Consider the following 26090-nt stretch of genomic DNA (forward strand, 5'->3'; position numbering starts at 1 on the left):
AGAGGGATAAGAACTGCCCAAGAATTAAAATCTAAAGACAAAAAAGGAAACCAGCCTGATAAGGGAAAAAAAAAAAAAAAAACATCATTCATCTGAAGAAATTAATGTGAATACAAGTTAATCAACTTTGATTTCCATAAAAGACATGCAGAAAGTAGAAATAAGACCAGGTAACAAAGGATGAAATAAGAGTGTTGTCGGAGTCATAAAAATAGTGGCAGAAGCAGCTAAAGCTGGAGAGCAGGGGTTTGGAATCCATATTAGAAGAAAAAAAGATCAAAGAATAGATCGAACCTTTTGCTTAGGGAGGATAGGACAGCGATAACAGACAAGAGAATGAGCTGATTCTTCCTTGACTTCTGCTTGCTTTCCCAATGAGAATGATCTTTGAATTGTAAAGGCTAGACTAGAAAACCTTAACCAGAATTGGACAGCCAAGAGAAGCAAAGAGATGGTAACAGAATTTCTAAGGGTCTTTAAGGAATGATTTTCCCAAAGAACTCCAAAGATCCTCACATCCTGAAAGAACTAATAGACGAGATGGCTGAGTCACTGGGACTTGACAAATCATGGAAAACAGGACAGGTGCCACAGGATTTAAGAAAGATAAGGGTCCCAGTTTGCCCCCTCAAAAATTAGAAATGAACTGAATCTACAAAGTATAGTCCAATGAGTCTGACTTTGAGTCCTGGGGAAATTTCATGAATTCCTCAAAGAGGAAAAAAGAAAGTGGAGATGACAGAAAGCCATCATGACTTCATCATGAACACATCATACCAGATTAACCAGATTTGTTTTTTGTTTTTGTTTTTTTTAATGGGATTACTAACCTAGTAGATAGATTGTATATAACCTTTATCTAGATTTTAGCAAACCATTTAATATATTTTGTACTATTCTTAGAGGAAAAATTGAGAGAAGTGAGCTGCACAATGATATAATCAGACAGATTTGCAATTGGCTAGGTGGCCAAACTCATAGAATCATGATTGATAGTTTAGCTGCTTGGTAGCAGGTCTTCAATGAAGTGCTGTAAAGATCTATGTTTGTCTCTGAGCCATTTAACAATTCTTTCAATGATTATCTAAAGATTTAGATGAAGTACTCATCAAATTTGCAGGTAACACCCTTCTGGCTACTGTATTTGATGAGAATCAGTGGCCAAAAAGATCTTGACAGACTAGAGCATTGGATTGAAGCAAATAAAATGAAATTCAGTAAGGACAGGTGAAAAGTCTTGCTCATCAATTTGAAAATCAAATTCATGAGCAGAATATGGAAGGGGATAGTTAGGCAGTAGCTTTTCTGAAAAGAATCATAGGGCTTCAACAGTGGGATATGAAGCCCCAAAAGCCAATGTGAGCTTGGGCTGCTTTAAAAAAAGTCATGAATTTCAGGAAGAAAAAGGAGAACATCAGTATCCTCCTATTCCATCTGTAGTATTATAGTGAATTATATATTATATATATATTCATATAAATTTCTCCAGCACTATTAAATCTAGTCAATAAACAGAACAAAAAATAAAGATATGATTTGTATCCTGAATCAATTTCTGAAGTGTAATTTCTGAAAATTTTACAATTGTCTCTCCTGAGTCAGTAGGGACTGTGTCCAGCACATTTTTGGTCATGTGTGAAGTATAAGGTGAAATCCACTAAATTGAATAGTTGTGAAGAGGATTCATATAACAAATTTGGAGAAAGTCCATTTGTGAAAAGACTTTAAATGCTAAGTGAAAGAGTTTGGACCCGATTCTAGAAGCGACAGAGTGCTAATGGAGTTTGAGTAGAGGAATACCATGGTCAGACTTGAGCTTTTAGGAAAATTACTTTGGCACCCAGGTGGAAAATGCATTGGATTGGAAAAAAAGATTTAAATCAGAGAGTATTAAAAGGTTCTTGCAAAAGTTCAGGTAAGAGAAGATGAGGGTCTAAAGTAGACCAATGGCTGTGGGAGGGGAAAAGAGTGGGACTTAGGTTGTACACATAGAAGCAACAAGATTTGGCAACAAATTGCTTAAGTGGAATAAGGGAAAATGAGGAAGTAAGGATGATTCTAAAACTATTAGTTTGAATTCATAGTACTTCAAATCCCAGGCATATGTACAGGTAATTGAAAATTAACTGTATTTTTAAAATTCAAGTTATTGGTATTTTTAAAATACCATTTTTTAAATTTCATGAGTGAAAGGTGGTTTGATCTTCCTACTCCATCCCCACAAAGTCTGATTCCTTTGTTTTGTGTAATTATGGAGCCTGGGGTACTTAAGGCATGGAAGGGACATGATGTACATGAGCTGATGTCTGATCCTTCTTATGAAATCATATACCCTTGAAGAAGTAAAGTTAGTAACTTTCCTCAACACATGCAATTTTATGTACACATGTGTTTTAAGATATTTTTCCATCACATAGAAATTAACTAGATTAGCTGAGTTGGGGAGCACAGGGCCCCACTCCGTACTCAGACAGAAACTTGAAAGGAATTAAAGGAGGAAGGAAATGAGTTGAATAACTGGGTGGCAGTCTGTGAACTTACCTACGCAAACCTGGTATTATTATTATTTTTAATTCCCCCTGGGAATATAGGACCAGAGGAAGAGAGAAGGATCAAGTGCTTGGGCATTTTAAATAATGAAGAGCTTTCAGTTCTCTGGAAATGTTTTGGTTGTTCATATACTGAGGGTCACACTTCAATCAACTGAATTTCACCCATTTCACTGAGATTGGTTACCAGGTCCTGTGGATGATGATAGTTTTTTTTTTCTTTATTCTTTGTATTATCACTGTTCAGTAGAGTATGATCAACAGACTAGGTGTTTACTAAATATTTGTTGACCAAGTATTTATAAGATACAGGGATAATGAAGAAATTAAGACAGAATCCCTGCCCTCAAGCAACACATAGTTCAGAGATAGGAATGAAAACACAAACACAAATCATTCTAGCAGACAATAGAGGAAATATATGCATTATAGGAGAGGTAATAATAGCCACAAAAATAATAATAATAACAACATAGTTATAATAATGACAATAGTCCTTGATATTTGGACATTTATCTCCAATGACATCAAAAAATCATCTGGACTCAGAAAAGTTTAAGATTCTTCAAGGAAGAAATGCAAATATTTAATCTATATTAGATTTCTTGCTGTCTTGAGGAGAAGAAAAGGAGAGGGGGAGAAAAATTTGGAGCAAAAGGTTTTGAAAAAGAATATCGAAAACTATCTTTACATGTATTTGGGAAAATAAAATAGTATTAATTTTTTGAAGTTTAAAAAAAATGAAATTCTTCAAAGAGAAACAGAGACTAAAGATTTTGACTTTGATTTTGAAGGTCACATCAATTAGTGATAGAAGGCAATACCTAAAAACACCTTGTTCTTCTCCAGATAAGATACGAAAAGCATAAAACTATTGAAGAAGAAATTGTGACTGAATGAGACTTCCTAATATCCTGAAATCAAAGTGAAATAAAAAGGACACATTTAAAAGGAATGAACACCTCTTTAACATCAATCTTAGTAGACATTTTGGGAACTCTAAAATGAACTATAACATACTTAGAAAGAATTCTCCGAGAACAATCTGGAATTATGCCCAATGGGTTATCAAACTGCATACCCTTTATACCCAGCAGTGTCTCTACTGGGCTTGTATCTCAAGGAAATCATAAAGGAGGGGAAAAGACTCACATGTGCAAAAATGATTGTAGCAGCTCTTTTTTGTGGTAGCAAAGAATTAGAAAAGGACTGGATGTCCATCAACTGGGGAATGGCTGAACAAGCTATGGTACGTGAAGGTAATGGAATATTATTGTTCTATAAAAATGGTGAACAAGCTGATTTGAGAAAGAAAGAAAGATTTACATGAACTAATGCTGAGTGAAACAAGCAGAACCAGGAATACATTGCACACAATAACAGCAAGGATCAACTATGAAAGGCTTCAGTGATCCAAAGCAATCCCAATAGACTTGGGACAGGAAATGCATCTACATCCAGAAAAAGAACTAAGGAGACTGAATATAAATCAACACATGCTATGTTCACTTCTTTTTTCTGTTGTTTTTTTTAATCTCTCCCATGATTTATCCCTTTTGCTCTTATTTTTCTCTCCCAACATAATCTATAAAACAATATGTATTAAAATAAATAAACAAAAAGAAATTAAAAATAAACTATTATCATAAAAATAGTGCAATAGAAATGAAGCATAGAGCTAATCACCTCCAATGAAGTTATAAAAAGAAGAGCATGTTCTAACCAAAGGAGGAAGGGAATTACTAGACATTCTCTGCTCCTGAGCTGTTTCCACTGAAGCCAACTGAAAAGAATGAATGAGAGGATTATAAACTTCCATCTCTCTTCCATCTACCACCTACTATCCATCTAATGCTTTTATTTCACCAGGATCCTTTAAGTCCTAACTAAAATTCTGTCTTCTATAGGAAGATTTTCCCACTCCCCTCCCCTTAACTCTAGTGAGTTCCTGATTTCAATTATCCACTTATCCTGCACACAACTTATTTGTATATATTTGTTTACGTAAAATCTCCCCCATTAGATTATAAAGTCCTTTAGGGAAGAGACAGTTGCCTCTTTTTGCATCCCTCGCACTTTACACAATGCCTGGCACATAGGAGGCATCCAAGAAATATTTATTGATTTACTGACTGTTACAAAAAAAGTGATCATTTTATTAATTTACATAATATTCCAGTGAAATTGACCATTAAAGAACAATAGTAGAATATTCAAACATTTATTAAATACCAGCCACAGTGCTAAGTTCTGGGATATAAACACAAGCAAAGGTCTTCTTTATTTGACCTGTTCCTCATTAGCAGAGTCTTACTCAGAGGGAGGAAGCAACCAAAAGGGAAATAAAAAGAATCAGTGTATAGGAAGTTGTCAGAGATCGCAACAATCCTGAAGTTCAGAAAGGCAGAAATTCTTTAGGAGAGAAATAAATGTTGACCACCTAGGCTTCTCCCCAAAATAGAAATACTGAAAGGAACTCACCAATGGTAGAAGGGACCTCAGATGGTGGAGAGATGTTCTGGGATGATAAGAGCTTGGTGCTAAGGGAAGTGCCAGGATAAAATACAGTTCAAGAGTGTGCTGGAGCCAGCCCATACTAACTTGAGAGCTGGTTGTTAAATTTTCAGTGTGAGCATTTACACTTCAGAAATAAGCAAATGCTACACATCAATTTTGATCTTTTTTGTTTTATTGATTGTTGAGACTTAAGAAACTATGGGTAAAATGTTAATAATACAGATTAAATTGAAAACTGTTTTGTACCTACATTTATAATGGGGAGAAACATTTATTAAACACAAGACACTGTGCTAAATTCTGGGCTATAAATACAAACACATTTGACCTGTTCCTCACTAGCTAAACATTTAAACATTTGTCAACACAATTTTTAATGTATTAAAGTCCAGAAAGTCAGAAGCCCCAGCCAGAAAGGAAATGTAGCATCTGCCCCTGGACCAATTGAATCTGATGTGCATCAACTCCATCATCATAAAATGTTATTCCTCCATTAGAATACAAGCTCATTGCAAGTAGAGATCACTTCATTCTTTGTAGTATTATCACTATCCTTTTTTCTTCTGTTCATCTTCTTTCTCTCCCATTTTACTGATCTTTCCCTAATAACCTATCAATCAATGAACTGACAAGTATATACTAAATGAATATTATACATACAATTCCATTTCTAGTTTTATACCCCCAAGAGCCCATTGAAAAAGCAAAGCCCATAGTTATAACAACATATTTACAGCAGCACTTTTGTGATAGCAAAAAAATTGGAAGAAAAATTGATACCCATCAATCAGGGTATAACTAAACAATTGTAGTACATGCATATAATGGAATATTACTATGCTATAAAAATAATGAGTATAAGAAATATAGAAAAGCCAAGAAAGATTTACATGAACTAAAGAAAATTGGAAGAAAAATTGATACCCATCAATCAGGGAATAACTAAACAATTGTAGTACATGCATATAATGGAATATTACTATGCTATAAAAATAATGAGTATAAGAAATATAGAAAAGCCAAGAAAGATTTACATGAACTAAAGAAAAATGAAGTAAGAAGAGCCAAGAAAACAATCTATATAATGACTATAGAAATGTAAAGAGGAAAAACAACCACTAAAAAAGTCTAATAGTGCATGTTGCAAAGATCTAATATAGTTTCAAAGAATATACCTCCCATTCTCATCTCTTTGCAAAGATAAAAAATCCACACATGTCCACTGTACAATTTTTTTCCAAAAGTTTACTAATTATACTTATATATTTTTTTTATTTTTTGCCTTTAAAAATATTGTCATTTAGGATGGAAATTGCCTCAGCATTAAGGCCTTCTCATCCTAGAACATTTCTTCACCATATCCATTCCTTTATCCCAATGGTAAGTACTTTGCAGGGCTGAAGTCAGCCAACTTTCACTTCCTTTCTAGTTCTGCTTCTGAATTTGAAGACAAAAAATAATACTTTGGTAGGGGCAGCTAGGTGGCTCTGTGGATAGAGCACCAGCCTTGAATTCAGGAGGACCGAAGTTCAAATCTGGTCTCAGACACTTAACACTTCCTAGCTATGTGACCCTAGCAAGTCACTTAATCCCAGCCTCAAAATAATAATAATAATAATAATAATAATAATAATAATAATAATAATACTTTAGTATTCCATCTTTCCCAAACACACTTTTCAACTCCCTTTTTGTGTGTTGTATATCCCCATTGGAATGTAAATTTTTTCATGGCAGGATTGACTTTCTTTTTGCTCACGTTTGTATCTCCAATACATAGCTCAGTGCCTAGCACAGAATAAATGTTTAGTAAATACTAGTTGCTTCTGAAAATGCTAGCTGTAGCAATAAAATAAGAAAAGACATAAGATAAATTAAAAGTAAAAATAAACAATAAGAAAATAAAATGACCATTCTTTGCAGATGATATGATAGTATACTTAGAGAGCCCTAAAGAATCAACCAAAAAAAACTAACTGAAACAATTTTATAACTTCAGTAGTTTGCAGGATATAAAATAAACCCAACTAAGTCATCTGCATTCCTATATATTACCAAAAAAAAACCCAGCAGGGAGATATAGAAAAAGAAATTTCATATAAAATAATTGTAGGCAATATAAAATACTTGGAAGTCTACCTGCCAAAACAAACTCAGGGATATTATAAATACAATTACAAAAACACATAAATCAAAACATCTAAACAATTGGAGAAATATTAATTGCTTATAGATAAGCTGAGCCAATATAATAAAAATGACCATTCTACATAAAGTAATTCACTTATTCAGTGACATACCAATTAAATCACCAAAGATGTGTTTTATAGAGATAGAAAAATAATAATAAAATTCTTCCAGAAAAACAAAAAGTTAAGAATAGCAAAGGAATCAATAAAAAAGATATATGAAAGAAAGAAACTTACCAGTTCCAAATTCCTAGAAATTTAAACTATATTATAAAGTGATAATCATAAAAGCAATCTGATACTGGCTAAGAAATAGAGTGGTGGATTAGTGGAATAAATTAGGTACATAGTAGTAACTGATCATAATTATCTAATGCTTGATAAATCCAAAGATCCAAACTTTAAGAACTCAACATTTGACAAAAATTGCTTGGAAAAAATGGAAAGGAGCTTAGAAACATTTGACAAAAAAATTGTTGGGAAAACTGGAAAGCAGTTTGTCAGAAATTAGGTCTAAATAAACATTTCACATTGTATACCATGATAAGATCAAAATGGATGAATGATTTAGACATAAAAGGGATACTGTAAATAAATCAGAAGATCACAGAAAAATGTACCTGTCAAATCTATGGATAAGGGAAGTGTTTATGATCAAACAAGAGATTGAGATGATCACAGGAAATAAAATGGATAATTTTTATTATTTGAAATTTAAAAGATTTTACACACAAAAAATTAAGGAAACTGGGAAAAATTATTAAAGCAAGTTTTTCTAGTAAAGGCCTCATTTCTTGAATATATAGGGAAGTAAGCTAAATTTATTTAAAGAGTCATTCCCCAAATGAAAAATAGTTAAAGAATATGAACAGGTAGTTTTTAGGCGAAGAATTCAGAGTTATCAATGGAAAATGCTATTAATCACTATAGATTAAAGAAAGGCATATTAAATTTACTTTGAGATATTAGAGATATTACTTCACATCTATCAGATTGGCTAACATGATGGAAAAAGATATGACAAATGTTGGAGGAGATGTGGAAAAATTTAGCCACTAATTCACTGCTGGTGGAGTTATGAATTAATCTAACCACATTGGAAAACAATTTAGAACTATGTCCAAAAAAACCAATAAAATTGTTCCTTATCTTTGACTCAGGATTATCACTACTAAGTCATATCTGGAAAAAATAAAAGAAAAGAGAAATGGGCATAGTCGTACAAAAGAAATATTTGTAACATCGCTTTTTGTGGTAGCAAATAATTAGAAATCAAAGAGATTTGGGGGAGTACCTGAATAAGTTGTAATTTATGATTTATGATGGAATATTATTAGGCTATAAGACATGAGAAGATGGTTTTATAAAAACTTGAAAAAACATATGAATTCATGCAAAGTGAAGTGAGGAGAGGCAGGAAAACATTGTACATAGTAACAGCAATGTCATAAGATGATAAACTGCAAATGATTGAGCTTCTCTGATGAAGACTATTCCAAAGTATTCACAATGAAAAATTCTGTCTACCTCCAAAGAAAGCACTGATATACTCTGAATGAAGTTGAAGTATATGTTTTAAACTTTTAATTTTATTTTTCTTATTTTACTTTTTGTCTGTTTTCTTTTATAATACTGCTAGTATGAAAATGTTTTTCATGACTTTACCTTATCTTTCTAAACAGGGGAGGAAGGAAAAGAAAGGGAGAAAATTTAGAACTCCACATTTTAAAAATAATTATTTTAAATCTTTTTACATATTAATTGAGAAATATTTAATGAAATTAAACTCTATTCAAATAATAAGTTTTGGTTGTTATGTTGCTTTCTGCCTTAAAGGGGAAAAAAATCAGCAATGGAAAAAGAAGAATCCAAGACTCTAACATTATCACAAGATCCATGGACTACTCAACCATGTCTCTCATCCCAATAACTAGAGAAGTTTCTGAAGGAAGATGGGGGGGGGGGGAGAAATTCAGTATCACATGCAAATCACTTCCCTATGAAACAGGTGATTCTTTCTTCAAAAACTCCATCTTTTTAATTTTCTTCATATAATTCTGCTTGCAAAATAGTGGGAAATAGTCCTATTATTGGAATTAAGGGAGCATGGCTTTGCATCCTGTCTCTAAAACATACTGGCTGTGTGACCATCATCTTCATCATCACATGAATAATTTTTATGTAAGTCAATTAATTTCCATGAGCTTAGTTTACTGATATTCAAAATGAGAATCAGAATTAGAATATTTACCTCACAGAACTGGTTTTTTGAAGTTTAAGTGGGATCGTGTATCTTAAATTCTTTACAAACTTTGAAATACTATAGAAATGTGATTATTATTGTTATTGCTCTCTGTAGATTTTGAAGTCAGGAAATTTGAATTCAAATTCAATCTCAGCAACTAAGTAGTTATATGATTCTATCTACCTCAGTTTTCTTATCTGTAAAATGGGAATAATAGTAGCATCTACTTCTTAGGATTCTTATGAGGATAAGAAGAAATAGCATGCTAACTATTAATGTTGTGATTTTCATTATCTCATTTTTCTCATCTCTTATAAAGGGCTAAGTGTATAAATGGACCTGAGAAAAGTCACTATCTTGCTATTGTTCCTTAATATGTAATATTCTGGGGGCCACTGTACAGGTGGATAAAATACAAGCTTTTTGTAGTTAGATAAAAGTATTCAGCTGTAAGCTTGCTCCATGTAGGCTCAATGTGAGCGTGCTCAAGACAAAGCCAATTACAGACAGTACCACAGGGATAAGGTGTAACCTGTCCTGTTCTCACTTGATTTTGCTCTCCACTGCTAGATCTCTATAGTTTGAAAGTACTTTTTTTTCAAGAAGCTTGAGATTTTGAGAATTTGACAGGATGACATCTATTTTTAAAAATCATTTCTACTTTGTAATTTATTATTTTTATTATCGTTTATGCCTTTGCCCATTAAAACAAGGAAAAAAGAATTTTGATTTTACTACAAACTTCCAGCTTATCCATATTTTTCCTATCATGTCATCCTTTTAACTTGACAGCCTTTTAGGTTCTAGCTGGAAATCTGCAAACCCTATTGAAGGGTGTCCTACTTTGAGAGTGATGGACTTGATTTAATGAGATATTTGAAGACAAAAGCACTCAGCCAAAATTAGACTCAGGGAACAACTTCTGGATGTATTCCAAGAAGCAGCAATTGCTTATACTCCTTAGCTATTTAATACTTAACAGAGCTTATATTCTGTTAAACAAGATAAGGCTGTACACCAGAAAGGCTTCTCAAGCTACCAGCCAACAAACATGTGGATGCTAGAGGCGCCCTTTCATCAAAGGATCTCAGAGCACTTTCCCATGGAGTCATTAGACCTCACCATGTTCTGGATTGCCAAGTTTTATTGTCTCCCTTTTACAGATGAGTAAACAGAGGTTCTGAGTGGCCACCCAGCTCACTGGTCTGCAAATTGTAGAATATGGGAAGGAGTGGAGGTCCTCACTTCCTTGCTAACCCTCCATCCTCTAGTCTCTCCCTTAGAAATGTTCAGCCTCCTTTCTGGTTTCTGTGTCCCCACTGACTGTTGGGTTTAACAGGGCAATTTCTAAATGGGTGCCAGTCTTTTTTTAGAGACCTATGCTGTGAATGACAATGCCAGGTTAGGGCCAGGAAAGGTGGTTGCTAATTATCCTAACTCCCCCTGCTGGTGAGCTTTACTATAGCCAAAGCAACACTGGCATTGCTACATAAGTAATTTGCAGAGAAGGTGAAAACTTGAATAGGTAAAGAGAGGTTCCTTCTCTGGAAATTCCCTACAATAAATAAAAAAAAAAGAAAGAGCAGTTCATATTACCTGTCCTACTCAAATAACTGTTGACCAGTTAACCACTTTTCCTATTCCCAAATCCCTCTCTCTCCTTTAATTCATGGTGAACCTCTTAGCCTCAGTTTCCTCCCCTATAAAATTAGGAAGTTTAGATCAGTCCTTATGGATCCCTTTCAGTTCAAATTCTTTGATTCTACAATCCTTTGAGCTATAATAAAAAATTCAAAGACTAGTTCATATTACCTGTCCTACAAATAAATGTTGACCAGTTAACCATTTTCCCCCTGACCCCAAATTCCTTTCTCTCCTTTAATTCATGATAAACTTCTCAGTCTTAGTTTCCTTTCCTGTAAAATTAGGAGATATAGATCAGTCTTTATGGATCCTTTTCAGCTCAAATTCTTTGATTCTGCAATCCTTTCAGCCAAAATAAAAAATTCAAAGACTAGTCCATATTACCTGTCCTACACAAATAACTGTTGGCAAGTTAACCACTTTTCCCCTATTCCCAACTCCTTCTCTCCTTTAATCATAGTAAACCACTCAGCCTCACTTTCTTCCACTGTAAAATTAGGAAGTATAGATCAGTCTTTATGGGTCCCTTTCAGCTTGAATTCTCATATTCTACAGTCCTTTCAGCCACAAACTTATAATTCCATAATAAAACAGGATCCAAAAAACAAGGGTTTCTTTGAAACTTGATGATAATTGGAGAGCCAATTTTAACCTCACAGACCACCACTAGATTTTAGATGCTAGATTATTTTCGAATCCAACCTTTTGTGGAGATATCGATGTGGGAAACATGTCTCTTCTACAGATTTCTCATTTCTTCTTTGGGTTGTTTTTCCCCCCTCCCCTCTCTCCGTCTGGCTCTCATTTTTTGTGCCTGACAAAATTCTCCCCAGTGCCTCAGCTCTAGACTTGGACTTAATAAGTGCCAATAAAGATTGTGTGTTATCCTTAGACAGTGGTCGCATTCCCCACCTGCTAATTGCTTTATTTCTCCTTACTGTTTCCGTCCCCTCATCAACAGAGGCTTCAGGAGAAAGGGCAGTGAGGTAGAACATGAGGAGGAGAGTGAGAGGCAGCCGAGTGAATGCAGCTGTAATTACACAGGAGCCCGGCCTGAAGCAGTTTTCTTGAATCAATTATAGACCCTGGATTACTGCACACTCCAAGGATGGGGCCTCTGTTTTAATTTGCTTAGAGAGCTAGCTTACTGGAGATAAGCGGCCCATTTCTTCCCTTTGGTCTACTTCATTGGTCCTCCCTCCAAATTCACAGAGCTCCCTTTCTAATGTGTCCTTTCCAAATCCATATGACTATTATGGGCTGGGGGAGAGAATGGCATTTTAAAATGGATTTGGTTGCTTTCCTTTTCCTCTCTGTAATTTTTGTACCCCCGCAGCCCTAGTCGGATCATTGGTCTGTGAGAATTTGTTTCCAATCATACCTGTCCATAGTCCTTTGACAAAATTTTATGCCCTCCTTCTCCTCCATGTTTCAGTCACCCACCCCAAGGTGGATAATGATCATCTTATTTGAACATCTAACAGACAATGCTGAAACAGTCACATCATGGGGAAGAGGTTAAAAAGAGAATAATCATAATCATTTGGCCAGTAAACTAGCATTTATTAAGCGTTTACTGTGTGTCAGGGGTTATCCCAAGGAGTAGGGATACAAAGAAAGACAAAAATATAATCCATGACATTTAGGAGGTTAGATGGCAGAAATATGAGATAAATATCTATATGGAAAGAAAGTAGATAGAAGGTGATTTCAGAGGAGAAGGTAGTAGCAATACTAGTAGGTGGGTGTGTATGTTGGAGAGAGGAGAAGGAATCTTCCTGTAGATGGGATTTAACATGAAACTTACAGGAAGCCAGAGAAGCTAAGAGGAAAAGGAGGAAAGGGAGAACATTCCAGTGAAGGGACAATCATTAAAAAAAAAAATAGTCAAAAGATGGATTGTTACATGTGGAAACAGCAAGAAGGCAAGTGATGTTGGCTCCTAGGGATTCAAGTGGAAGAAGATTTGAAAGCTGGAAGTAAAATTATTGTAAAGGATTTAAATACCTAATAAGGCATTTTTATTTTAAGGTTGGAGATAATAGGAAGTGAGTGGAGTTTACAGATTAGTGGGGGTGGGATGACATGGTTTCACTTATCTTTGCTTTTGCGAAAAATCACTTTAGCATCTGAATGGAGGACAGATTGAGGTGGGAAAAGGCTAGAAACAAGAGGACCAACCAGCAGAAAAATGCAATAGCCTAGCAAATATCACTGAGGCATCCAATCAAAACATGGTTAGCATCTGCCTTCCTCTTGCTATGATGGTGAACTTTGTCAAGATCTGGGAATGACAAAACTTAAATCAGGAATCCTGCATCCCAGTTTTTTAATCTAATCTACACCAGTCTGGCAATGTACAAGGCACTGAGCTAGGAACTTGTGAGAATGAATGAATCTCTCATATTTATGTTTCAACACTCAGAAGTAGAGCCTGCAAAAACCCATTGTCTAAGTTAGTCCTTGAAATCACATTAAAGGTGCTTTACCAATATGAATTGAAAGTGGGTGTTGGGATGGAATAAACATAGGTTTGTATTTTTCGGATGAGAGGAAAATGCTCAACAGGACTAGTTTTAACATCATTGTACATTCTCTGAGAATAATATAAGCTTCAGTTTCTCTTTGTTTTCTGTTTCTCTCTTCTCTAATTCATTGTCCACATTACTTCCAAACTGATACCCCCAAAACACAGATCTTCTTAACTCCTCTTCATAAACATCTTCAAAACTCCCTATGGCCACTGGGGAAAAAAAATTACAAAATTCTCACCTTAGAATTTAAAGCCCTCTAAACTCTGGCTCCCATTTCCTTCCTAATCTTATTTCATTACATCCTCTTCACACAATCTACCTTTCAGCCAAATTGGCTTTCTAGATATTCTCTGTTCCTGCCATTCTATCTGCCATCTTTATGCCATTACACAGGTTCAAGCCCTCACATCCACTTCATCTCTACCTCATAGAATTGCCCAGGTTCTTTCAAAGCACAGAGAAAGCCCCTCTCCCTCTTGGAATTACTTGTTTTATTACATTTATTTATACATTTGTTTATTTCCTTATTTATTTATTTTCTTATTTTCCCATCAGTGTAAACATTGCATTCCTCCCAGGGGGTCCTCTGAGTCTTTGCATTCCCAAAGCTGATTGCATCCCCAAAGCTGATTGCCTCACATGCCTAAACTGCCCTCCCTCCTCCTCCTGCTCTTAGAATCTCTGGTCTCCTTCAAGGCTTAGCCCTAGAACTACCTCCTCTAAAAGGTCTTTTCCTGGTCCTGACTCTCCATCACACTTTATTTATATTTATATATTTATATTTATATTTGTTTATAATTTGAATCTATTTCTTTTCCCCTAGAACTTACATATGCATCCTGAGGGTGAGGATTGTTTCACAGGTATATTGGGGGGGGGGGGGGAAGCCCTGAGTTCAATTTCAGATGCTTAACTAACTTAATTTAACTAACTTAAACTTCCTCACCTGTAAAATGGGGATAACAATAATACCTGCTCCCAGTATTGTTGTGAGGATCAAATAAGATAATATTTATAAAGCACTTAGCACAGTGCCTGGCACATAGTAGGTACTTAATAAATGCATGTTGATGGACACTTGATCAGGTTTGTTGAATTGTATCAAATTTAATATATTCCAGATTTCAGAGCTGGAAGGCACTTCAGAAGTCTCTTTAAACCAGCTGGATAGATAGACTGCTATGATTGGAGTCAGGAAGACCTGAGTTCAGTCTGCCTCATACACTTATTGTGTGATTGTGGACAAGTCATTTAACCTCTCTCTCCCTCAGTTTCCTCAACAATAAATAGGAGATAATGATAGAACCTAATTCCCAGGTTGTTGTTTTTTTGTATTTGTAATTTTTTAAAGCCTTGAAAACTTAATATATTAATGCTAGCTATTATTGTTATTGTTATTACTATTATTATTAGTTCAGCCCTGCCATGACTCAGAATCCCCTAACCTCCACAAAGTGGTTATTTCACCTTTGCTTAAAGACCTCCAGTACAAGGGAACCCACGGTTTCCTTGGGCTGTCTATTAGGTCAAATAGGAAGTTTTTCCTAACTTCCAGCCTTTTTGGAAGTTTTAGTTTTATGGCAATAATATAGCAAAATCTGGTTTTTTCATGGCTAATATCTCAATAACAAAATTCTCACTCAATTCAAAACAGGAGCGAATTAATGTCTTTTCCACTTGAAAAGACAACACAGTTCCCATAGAGAAGGTTCTGTTCTCTCACTCTAGTCATTAGGACAGCTCTTACCAAACCAACCAAAGTCATTTTAAATTGATTCCACTTGAGAACTAAAGGACTCCTCTAATGATTCAAATTAAATTTAGTTTTCCATATTATTTTTCTTAATTCAAAAATTGTAAACATGACTGCCAACCCTTCACATCACCGCTTCTTCTTCCAAGTGCCCTCGGTGCTGACTCAGAGAGTCCAGTGGGTCCCCAAGAATAAATCATCCCCTGACAGGGGCATGGGATGGGCCAGCCAGTGTGATGTCAGCGCAAACATCAAGAATGGCACAATTCAGGGGCCCTACTTGGGGCTGCGATTGTAAATGTTAGAGGGAAAGGGACGCTCTGGCTCTTCTCAGCCAGCCTTATTATCCTGACCTGAAGTCAACTGAGATGGGTGCCCCAATGAATGCCGGTCAGGAATAGAGTTCATAAATCGAGCCTCCAAGCTTGCTGGGTGTCCACTCTGGTTTTAAAAAAAGAGGATGCACAAAGAGAAGTAGGAATTTGGCTTCTTGTTTTCAGAATTGAGCTGTGGGATCATATCCCAGAATTCTCCTGAGGAAGACATGGGAATTTGGAATTCCTCTTTGTGAGGTTAAATAAGTCTGGTTTCCTTCCTAGCCCAAATGTTGGCTTCACATTGCTGTTTTCCCCTTTTCCTTTTGTGCGATCTGGCCTTTACAAAAACACAGTATCTGTCATGTCAAGAAATACTGTCTTTTTCCTGAATCATAAATGGAGGGCCAGAAGGGACTTTACAAGACATTAAGTCCAACTGTCCCATTTTACAGATGGGCAAATGAAATCATAGAGGTTAAAGAATGTGCCCAAGATTAGATATGAAGCATCAGAGGCAGCGTTGAAACCAGCACTCTTCCCTTTATAGCCCTGATGAATTGTGGGTCAGCGTGGCTCCCTAAAGTTAAATATATTTGCTTGGTGGATGTGAAAACCTAAGAAGGAAATATGACAAACATTAAGAATATACTCAGAACTAAAGGGAATCCCAAAAGTTTCGTCTTTTGATAGTAGGATACAAGTGGTTTTTGGTGTTATAGATCCAAAACCACTTGTATCCTACTATCAAAAGATATCTATAACACCCAGCATATAATAGGTGCTCAATAAGTGCTTATCAAAGTGGATTATAGATTTAAAGCTTTAAGAGACTATTGGGTCTATTTTACAGTTGGAAAGTTGAGACTCAGAGAAATTAAATGGTTTGCCTAGAGTCACATGGCTGGCGAGGCAGGATTCTAATCCTGATCTTCCTGATTCTAGGACCAGGGTTCTATCTATTGTATCATATTGTCTCCTTCTCAGTTGAAGTGACAAAGAAGGAAATTGGTACCTACAGTAGGGGAGTAACACTTGACTAAATTGCCCAGGTAATTAATTAAACACCAGAGCCTGGATTTGAACCTGTATCATCTGACTCCAAAGTCAACGTTCATTCCACTGCATCTTGCTGCTCTGATGACATGCTCTGCAATACAGCACCACACCATTCTAGGATCCTAAGTGTCTACTCATCCACTCCCTCTCATATGCTTCAATAAAACAGTTTGTGTAAGCAAACATTATTTATCACACTTGTCACAGTCTGCATCTACATGGACTTTATACTTTACCAAGAGCCCCTCATAAAACCCCTGTGAGATCAGCAGTAGAAGGATTATTACTCTCATTTTACAGACCCATAAAAGGATGATCAGAGAAGTTATGAGACTTACTAAAGATCACACAGCTAATAAATGGACCCAGATGTTCTGACTCCAAGTTCAGTGTCTTTTCATGTTTCAATATGTGAAATTCTAGTTATACAGCTGCAGGAAAGTTATGGTCTATAAGAATAACAAAGTACCAGAAGTACACTGCTTCAATAGGGAGTGAGTTGCCCATCTCTAGAGATTTTAAAGCAAAGAGTCAGACTGTAAGAGAGCTGACCTCTGAAAGCCCAAATAGGATCCTAGAAAGTAAGAGCTAACTTAAAGTGAGGTGCTAACCTGATTGCCACAATTTCTCCATTAAGTAAACCCTTGATTGAGTTGGAACAATGAAATTTGGTTAGTCTGATTATCAAACAGCTGAGTGACCACTGGCCATGCCCCTGAGTGACCTTTAAAAGTCCCTGGAAGCTAAGGAGAGGAAATCAGTTGGAGCTGGAGTTGAGGAGCATCCCAGCTCCCTATGAGATGCATAAAAGATGAAAGGGGCTAGAGTAAGGGACTCCATGAAAAGCTGGATGTTGTTGGAAGAAATGAAGGGTGGGCAGAGGCAGCCACCTCATACTGGGAGATCAGGCATGAGCCAGAACAGCTGTCCTATTGCAGAAGCCCTTCCCTCCCCCCTGCCCAGACTACAGAACCTAAGGTAGCAATTTGGCTTTTGTCCCCTTAGGCTATCTCATGGGAACCTAAAACCCTTTTCTCTGGGCAAGGGAAAGGTCAATTTATGTTTCTTTGTTTTCAACAGATCACACTGTTTACTTTAGCTTTATAAACAGTGTTAATTTTGGGGAATCTGCTCCTCTGAGTTTGGGGATTAAAATTAGGAGGAGGCTTTGAAAATGAATATTTCTGCAAAGGAAGAAAAAGGGATTTAAAATTTGGACTGGGGGCTCAGAGCTAGAAAGTTAGAGAATTGCAGATTCCCTTTGTTTAACTTCCTAGATCAGAAAAAGGATGTCAATACTGGAAATCCATGTAACAGGGTAGGGAAGGGGACAAATAGAAGGGCCTGAAAAACTCTCTTCAGTACCCCACTTTGCCCTCCTACTGTTCCAATGGCATCTTAAATTTAGAAGTGGTAGAGATTTATGGGTTATCTCTGCCAATACATTCATTTTATAGTAGAAAGAAATAAGGTCTCTCAAGGGAGAGTTCATGATTTGCCCAAAGTAGCAAATATAAGGGAAGGATTTTATGGGGGGATTACATTCTAGAGAGAATTCTTGTTCAGGTATTATTTAGTTGCTCGATGGACACTGGGTTCCCTTTCAATTCTGAGATACTATGAGTATAAAAAATTAAGATATTAATATATTATAGTGCCTGTTTCTCATCATAGCCCTAAAAAGAATAATTTGGGTGTTGGGGGAAGGGTCCCCATTTCATTTAACTTGTTTTAAACATGTTGTTTTAATGTGGAAAACTTAAAGATCACCGGCATGAATATTTCCCTACTTGTATTCATCCAGACTTGAAGAGGCATAGGGGAGACCCATGGCTCATACGGGAGGACATCTCAGACCTCCCTTTCTACCCTCTAATGAGAGAAAGCAAGTGGCTTCCTCACATTCTCTCTTGGCTTATTTGAAGTACTTGAATGCTATCCCTGCTAGGCTATAATAGAAATCCTGGTGGCCTTTTTTAATTGGGGATTCCATTTTCTGCACCTGCTTTTCTTACACAGTTCTCAGGATTGTGAAACAAAGTGCATTCTCAGGGTCAGCTCCAATATCTAGAGCAGTGCAAGCCTTCCAGCACATTATAATAGGAATAGCTGGTATTTAAATAGTGTTTTAAGACTTAGAGGACTTGATGTTTATTAGCTCATTTGACATTTACAACTACCCAGTGAGACAGGTCCCATTGTTCTCTCCATTTTACAGATAAGGAAACTGAGGCTCAGGGGTGTGTTGATAGAGTTGTGTACTAGGCTACATAAAGTGCCAGATTTGGAATCAAGAAGACCTAGATTTAAATGTTTACTAGCTCTGTGACTAAAGTCTCTTGAACTCTCAGATTCATTTTCCTCATCTGTGAAATAAGGATAACAATTCCTGTAGTGCTTACTTTTTTATGATGATGCGCAAATAAAATAATATATAAAAATCTCCTTACAGATTGTAAAGAGCTATATAAATTTCCATTGTTATTATAATTAATTCACTCTTCTCACCATTTTGGATGATGTTCAAATAGAAACAGTCTTGAAACAAGTCACTATTCTGCTATTATAATATTTTTAAAAATAAAACATTATTGATTACTTTGGTTTTTAAATTAACTCCATTTCCCAGTGTATTCCTCTCCTTTCCACAACCAGAAAGTCATCTCTTTTACTGAATCACAAAAAGAACTTTAGTGGTACTAAGATACTGGAAAAGTTTGTTATTATATGAAATGTTCCAGACCCATATTCATCCATCTTTGCAAATTAGATAAAGATTCTTTCTTGTAACTCTTCTTTGGGGTCAAGCTCAGTTATTACAATTTTCCAGCATCCTATTACAACTGTTTGCTGTTTATATTTTTGTAGTTATTATGTATATATTTTCCTGGTTTCATTTACTTATCCTTGTATCAATGTATATCAGTCTTCCCAGGTTTCTCTATATTTATCATATTCACCATTTCTTTTGGTATTGTAATAGTCCACTATTTATTTAGCCAAACAGATAAGTATATACTTTGTTTCCAGTTCTCTTCCAGCCATTCTTTTAAGTATAATGTTCAGAGGACTTTTGCATACGTGGATTAAATGTTTTTTTTTTTTTTTTATTGGAACAAAAGTATTGAAATGTAAGATTATTCTCACTAAAAGCATTTGGGGCATAGAATTAGCTCAATGAGAGAGATGATATATCTCATGGCTTTGATTTTTCCCTCTAGGTCTTTATATTTTGAAAGCCTTTGTTTCGTGTACTTTAGAGAATCAGAGTATTCAATATCGTAAACCTATGAACAATATTGTTCTTAAATTTTCATAAATTAATGTTAGGTATGGGTTATTTAGGGAAACAATTTTGTTTATAACAATACTCCAGTTCAAGAACATTTTTTATTCTCAAGAAATATTTGGGGATCTGTTTTTTATAATATGAAGATCTATCATCCATTAGCTATGACAGGTAGGAAACTTCAGTTTAAAATTATTGCAACCTGTCTTTGGAGGTATTGTTAGGTGCTGAATCTTATGAATCTACAATGATATGTTGGGTTTTTAAATAATAGCTATTTATTTTCAAAATATATGTAATATATGCAAAGAGAGTTTTCAACTTTCACCCTTGCAAAATCTTGTGCTCCAAAGTTTTCCCTCCCTTCTCCCCATCCCCCCCCCCTACCCAGCAAGTAATCTCTGTTAAATGTGCAATTCTTTTATACATATTTCCACATTTATATAATGATATGTTGTATAATTTTACCATTTCTTTCTGTAATCTGAATTGATTAAGGATTTTTAAAGATAATTTGTGGTGAAAATGACCTGATTCTGAATTTAGATTAATAACCTATTCTCTTTCTGTCAACAAATTCTTATGACAACCATTTTTTGTGTACATCTTTATTGGCATATTGTTGATTGAATTCATGTATATGTCTTACAGAGAGGGCTTTTTTTTTTTCAGGGAAGGGGAGGCTTACCCAAGGTCACAGAGCTAGCTAATGTTCAGACACCGGATTTGAGATCAGGCCCTCGTGACTTCAGGACTGGTAGTCTATCCACTGTGCTACCTAGCAGCTCCATGAAGGGGTCTTTTGATTTTACTCTTGGGTATTAATTATATCATAAGGTCCATTCAGAAGTAAACTTATCAGAATTAATAACAATAACAATCAACCAATAATAATAACATCATCATCATAATCTTTTTATAGGCACCTATATAGTAATGGACCACTAAAATCAAGATGGCAGCGGTAATGATCCTTAGGCTAGCTTTAGAATGCAACCTTTAGAGCTAGCTTCAGAATGATTTTTTCATCTTCCAATAACCATCTATGTACCTTTACACAAGCTGCCTCCATGCTTGTTCTCTTCTAACTCTTGATACCCATAGTTCCTTTAAAAGTACAGTTCAAGCACTATCTCCTCCATAAAGATTTTCCTGACCCTTCAGTTGTAAGTGCTCTTTTCCCATCCCCAAATTAACTTGCAATTACATTGTATTTATTATTTTATTTATTGAATTATGTTCAAGTTATTTCACTTCTCTAGAAATCAAGTTTCTTGAGGGTTTTTCCCACACATGACCCCTTTTTGCCTGAGAAAGTTTTATGTGAGAAAGATATATAAAATAGGTATACAAATCAAATATGTACTGATACTAAATCATGATTTTTCAGGAATGCAAGCTACAGTTTAGGAAGTTTTGATTGAGTCCACATTCTACCTGAACCCAGTCTCCTCTCTCCAACATCGCTGCCAAGTGGTTTTCCAGGCTTGTGAGGAAGAGCTTGCTTCCTCTCAAGGTGCTCCATCCTCCTTCCACATCGCTCTCATTATCTGTAGGACAAGAAGTAGGCATGAGTAGGATTTGCTTTGACCCAGAGAACATCTGCAGGGATGAGATCACAGCTGCATTTGAGTAATTTGTAGGAAGTTATTCATTACATCAAACCTCAATCTAGCACTGCCACTTACTACTTCAAGATCTGCCCCCTGAGGTCAAAGAGTATGAGTCTAATCTTTCTTTCATGTGACAGCCATTCAAATCCTTAAGGACAGCTGTCAGGTACATCTAATTCTTTCCCTTTCCAGATCAAAGAAGATGGAAGCTCCTCGGCAAACCACAACTCAAATGTTCTGTTCAGTGATGGGCACTCCAAATTAGGAAGGATGAACAGTGTAGAAAAGACTATAGAACAGGCCACAAAAGAGCACCAGAAGAAACTGGGGATATTTAGCCTGAAAGAAGGAAGATTTAAGGGAAACATAAGAGCTGGTGCTGAGTATATGGAGGAATATCATGAAGGAAAAGGATGAGGCTCGTTCAGCTCAGTCCCAAAGGAGAAATGGATGAAAGTTGCAAAATGGAAGATTTCTGCTTGACAGAAGGTTAAAAAAAATCTCAAGCATTAGAACTACCTCAGGAGGTTAGCCAACCCTGGGGAGAAGTAGATTCTCTTTAAGGAAGGTCTATTTTCAGGAACTAGAGAAATCACATGTTGGGTATGATAGGGATTTTTACCCAGTCCAGGCTCAGAGTAGAAAGTCTCTGAGTCCCCTTTAAACTCAGAAGGTTTATTAACTATTAGTCTTTGTCCTCTCAGATAGATTTTAAGACTGTCATATGAAACACGAAGTACTAGAATCCTAAATAGAAAGATACTTCCTTATGAATATGTCTCCATATAATAATCTAGGACAGAATAATAATAATACTAATAGTTTATAACTATGTGTTTATAACCTAATTATGAGGTTTGCAAAGTCCTTTAGATACATAATCTCATTTGATCCTCATAATTACCCTGGGAGAAAGACTGAATGGGGATTATTATTATTATCCCTAATTTGCAGATAAGGAAACTGAGGCTCACCAAGGTCAAAGAACACTTATTGAAGGTCAAATGCAGAGGAAATATTAGAGCCCATCCTCCAATTAAAATTTTATGGCAGTAGAGATTTTTCCCCTATTCTATCTTATTTTATGTCTATTTGTTTATTAACATAATATGTATAAAAGAGATTTGCAAATTTAAAAGTGCTATGTAATACAAACATCTGAAATAGTTCACTCAATAGCAATACAGCTTACATATATTAAATGTCTATTATATGTTAGGCAGTGTGTTGAGTGCTGGGGATACAAAACAATTCCTACTCTCAAGAAACTTATGCTCTATTAAAGGAATTAAAATCTAAACAGAGAAATAAGTACAAAGCAAATAACGTACTACATTGAGAAGGGGAAATGTGACAATGCCCATTTACTCCCTTAGATGTATATTTTCAAGAGAATGTATGGGTAATCAAAAAAAAAAAGAAAAAGAGTGAACAGAACTAAGAGAGTCTTATATATAGTAACAGCAGATTATGTGATGCTCAACTATGATGGACTTGGCTCTTTTCAACAATGAGGTGAACCAAGACAGTTCCAATAGACTTGTGATGGAAAATCTCATTTGCATCCAGAAAGAGAACTATAGAGACTAAATGTATATCAAGGCATGGTATTTTTACCGTTTTTTGCTGTTATTGTTTGTTTGCCTTTTTTTCCTTTCTCATAGTTTTTCCTCCTTTTGCTAAGATTTTCTTGCACAGCAGGGAGAATATGGAAATATGTTTAGAAGAACTGCACATGTTTAACATATATCAGATTGCTTGATGTCTTAGGAAAGGAAGAGGGAAGGGCGAGAGGGAGAAAAAAATGGAACGCATGATTTTGCAAAGGTGAGTGTTGAAAACTATCTTTGCATGTATTTGGAAAAATAAAATACTCTTTTTAAAAAATTTAAGAAAGAAAATGTGTGTGATTGTGTGAGTCTGATCATTGGTATTTCTTTCAAAGACCGTGTTATTGATGTAAGTTCATCCCACATGCATTACACCCATAGACTGTTCCTAAATGTTAATTTTCGTCATTTACTTGTATCTGAGAAATGATTAGTTGGGAAACAATTAAGGTCTGGGACAATGCAGGTTTTTCTTGTCTGAATATTTAAAGTCAAAACATAAATGGGGGAAGTAGGAGTTTGTGTACATTCTGGTCACCAATAAATAAATAAATAAATAAATAAAATAAAATAAAATTCAGAGAGTAATGAAACTACCACAGATACATTTGTTATCTTCTTGTCTCATACATTTTCTCCAAGCCTTGAAATATATATAATTAAGTTTATAATAAAGTCTCCTTAATTTGGCCCTGATTATATTATTGTTCAGTGGTATCTGACCCTTTGTAACCTCATTTGGAGCTTTGTTGGCTAAGATATTATAGTGGTTTGTATTTCATTCTTCAACTCACTTGACAGATGAGGAAACTGAGGAAAACATAGTTAAGTGACTTGCCCATGATCACACAATGAGGGTCTTCCTGCCTCTATCTACCTGGCACTCTACCACACCACTTAGCTGCCTTGGTCTTCTTCTATCTGAGTTTTTTGTTGCTTTTTTTTTTTTTTTTTTTTACCAAATTCAAATCAGTTTACCTCATGAAGTGGACACTGCTGTTTATCACATTTTATCATTAAAATCCATGATCCCATGGTCTTATGTTGACTAGCTGTGTGATTCTAGAAAAACTGTATCACTGCTCTAGGCTTCAGTTCCCTCACTGTGAAATGAAGAGATTAGACTAAAAGATTTTCAAGATGTCTTTCATTTCTAAATCCATGACCTATTACAAAATCACAGGAGCTTGGAGAACCTCCAGTAGAACCCATCCGCGGAAAAGGACCAAATCTCTTACAAATCCAACAAGAGGCTACCATTCTTTGCTTAAAGAGGCTCAAAATAACTAATCCCATCTTTGGACGGCTCTGATTTTTAGGAAATATTATTTTCTTTTCCTAAATTTGAGCCTAAATGCCCACCCCTTCCCTTCTTCTCCTTCCCTATGAGATCTTCTCTTCCCCTAGGCTATATCTGACTAGTTCCATCAGGCAGTCATCACATGGCTTGGTCTCTAGGTCCTTCACCATCTTGGCCATCAAAGCAGGCTATTAATGTCCTCCTTAAAATATGACACACTGAACTTCCCTTGCTTTTACTTACTTCCAACCTACCTTATCTGTCCACTAATCACACACTACCTCTGGGATTTCTCTGAGATTATTTCCAAAGCATCCTTCCCACCATTTTCCCTTTTATTTCTCTTCTTCATTCTAATGACTTGCAAAATCTGAGCCCCACAGTAAAACAGTGGCTGATCAGAAAGGAAATTCAGTTTTTCCCCATCTAAAGAAGTCATTCCCTTTCTCCTTCATGACACAGTATACATTTGCCTCCCGGCCCAGACAACAGTTGGCAGAGGCCTAAGCGTTATTAGTTGTCCATGCAACATATCCTCTTTAGAGGTGCAAGAGACCCTAAAGACCCCAACTACAATGCCTTATTTTATAGATGAAAAAACAGGTCCAGACTTGGTAGCTTGCCAAAGGTCATGAGGTAATTGATACAGACAGATTATTATCCATATTTCAGGATCATTGGGCAGCTAGGTGACACACACGTTAGATAGAGCTCTGTGCTTGGAAGCAAGAAGATTCTTCTCCATTAGTTCAAATTTGGCCTCAGACACTTTCTAGCTGTGTTACCCTAGACAATTCATTTAACCCTGTTTGCCTCAGTGTCCTCATTTGCAAAATGAGCTGGAGAAGGAAATGGCAAGACACTCCAGTATCTGTCAAGAAAACCCCAAATGGGGTCACAAAGAGTCAGATGTGATTGATAAAACTAAATAACAACAAAATACAGAATCATAAATCTAAAGCTGAAAGGGATCTTAGAATCATTAGTCCAGACCCCTCATTTTATAAATAAAGAAACAGACACTTAATGGCTTATCCAAGTTAATTATGTAGGTCATTAATGATGGAACCAAAATTGGAACCGAGGTCCTCTACTTCTAAAAGTTTTTTTTTCCCTCCCATACCAGGCTGGATTCTGTTTGAAATTCCAATGCTAGCCAATGTCTTTCCAGCTAAAATTAAAATGTGGAAGGACATCTAGATAAGGCACCCTTCTTAATTGTGAATCTATGTCCTTGTAATCCTATGTATAGATCTTGAAGTTCCCAATCAGTCTTAACTTGTATTTTGTACCAAATTTGTCCACTTTTTTCTTTAACTTGAGTGTTAGCCCTTCACAATTTGTTTCCACTCTACATTCGAAGACTTATTTCACATTACTTCCCTTTACTCACTCAACATTTTAGCCAAACTGGCCTTCTGTCTATTCCTGCTCCATATCTTTCACTAAGTTTGTCCCACCGGAATCTAAAGAT

The sequence above is a fragment of the Sminthopsis crassicaudata genome, chromosome 3 (genome assembly GCF_048593235.1).
Source record: "Sminthopsis crassicaudata isolate SCR6 chromosome 3, ASM4859323v1, whole genome shotgun sequence".
NCBI lineage: Eukaryota > Metazoa > Chordata > Mammalia > Dasyuromorphia > Dasyuridae > Sminthopsis > Sminthopsis crassicaudata.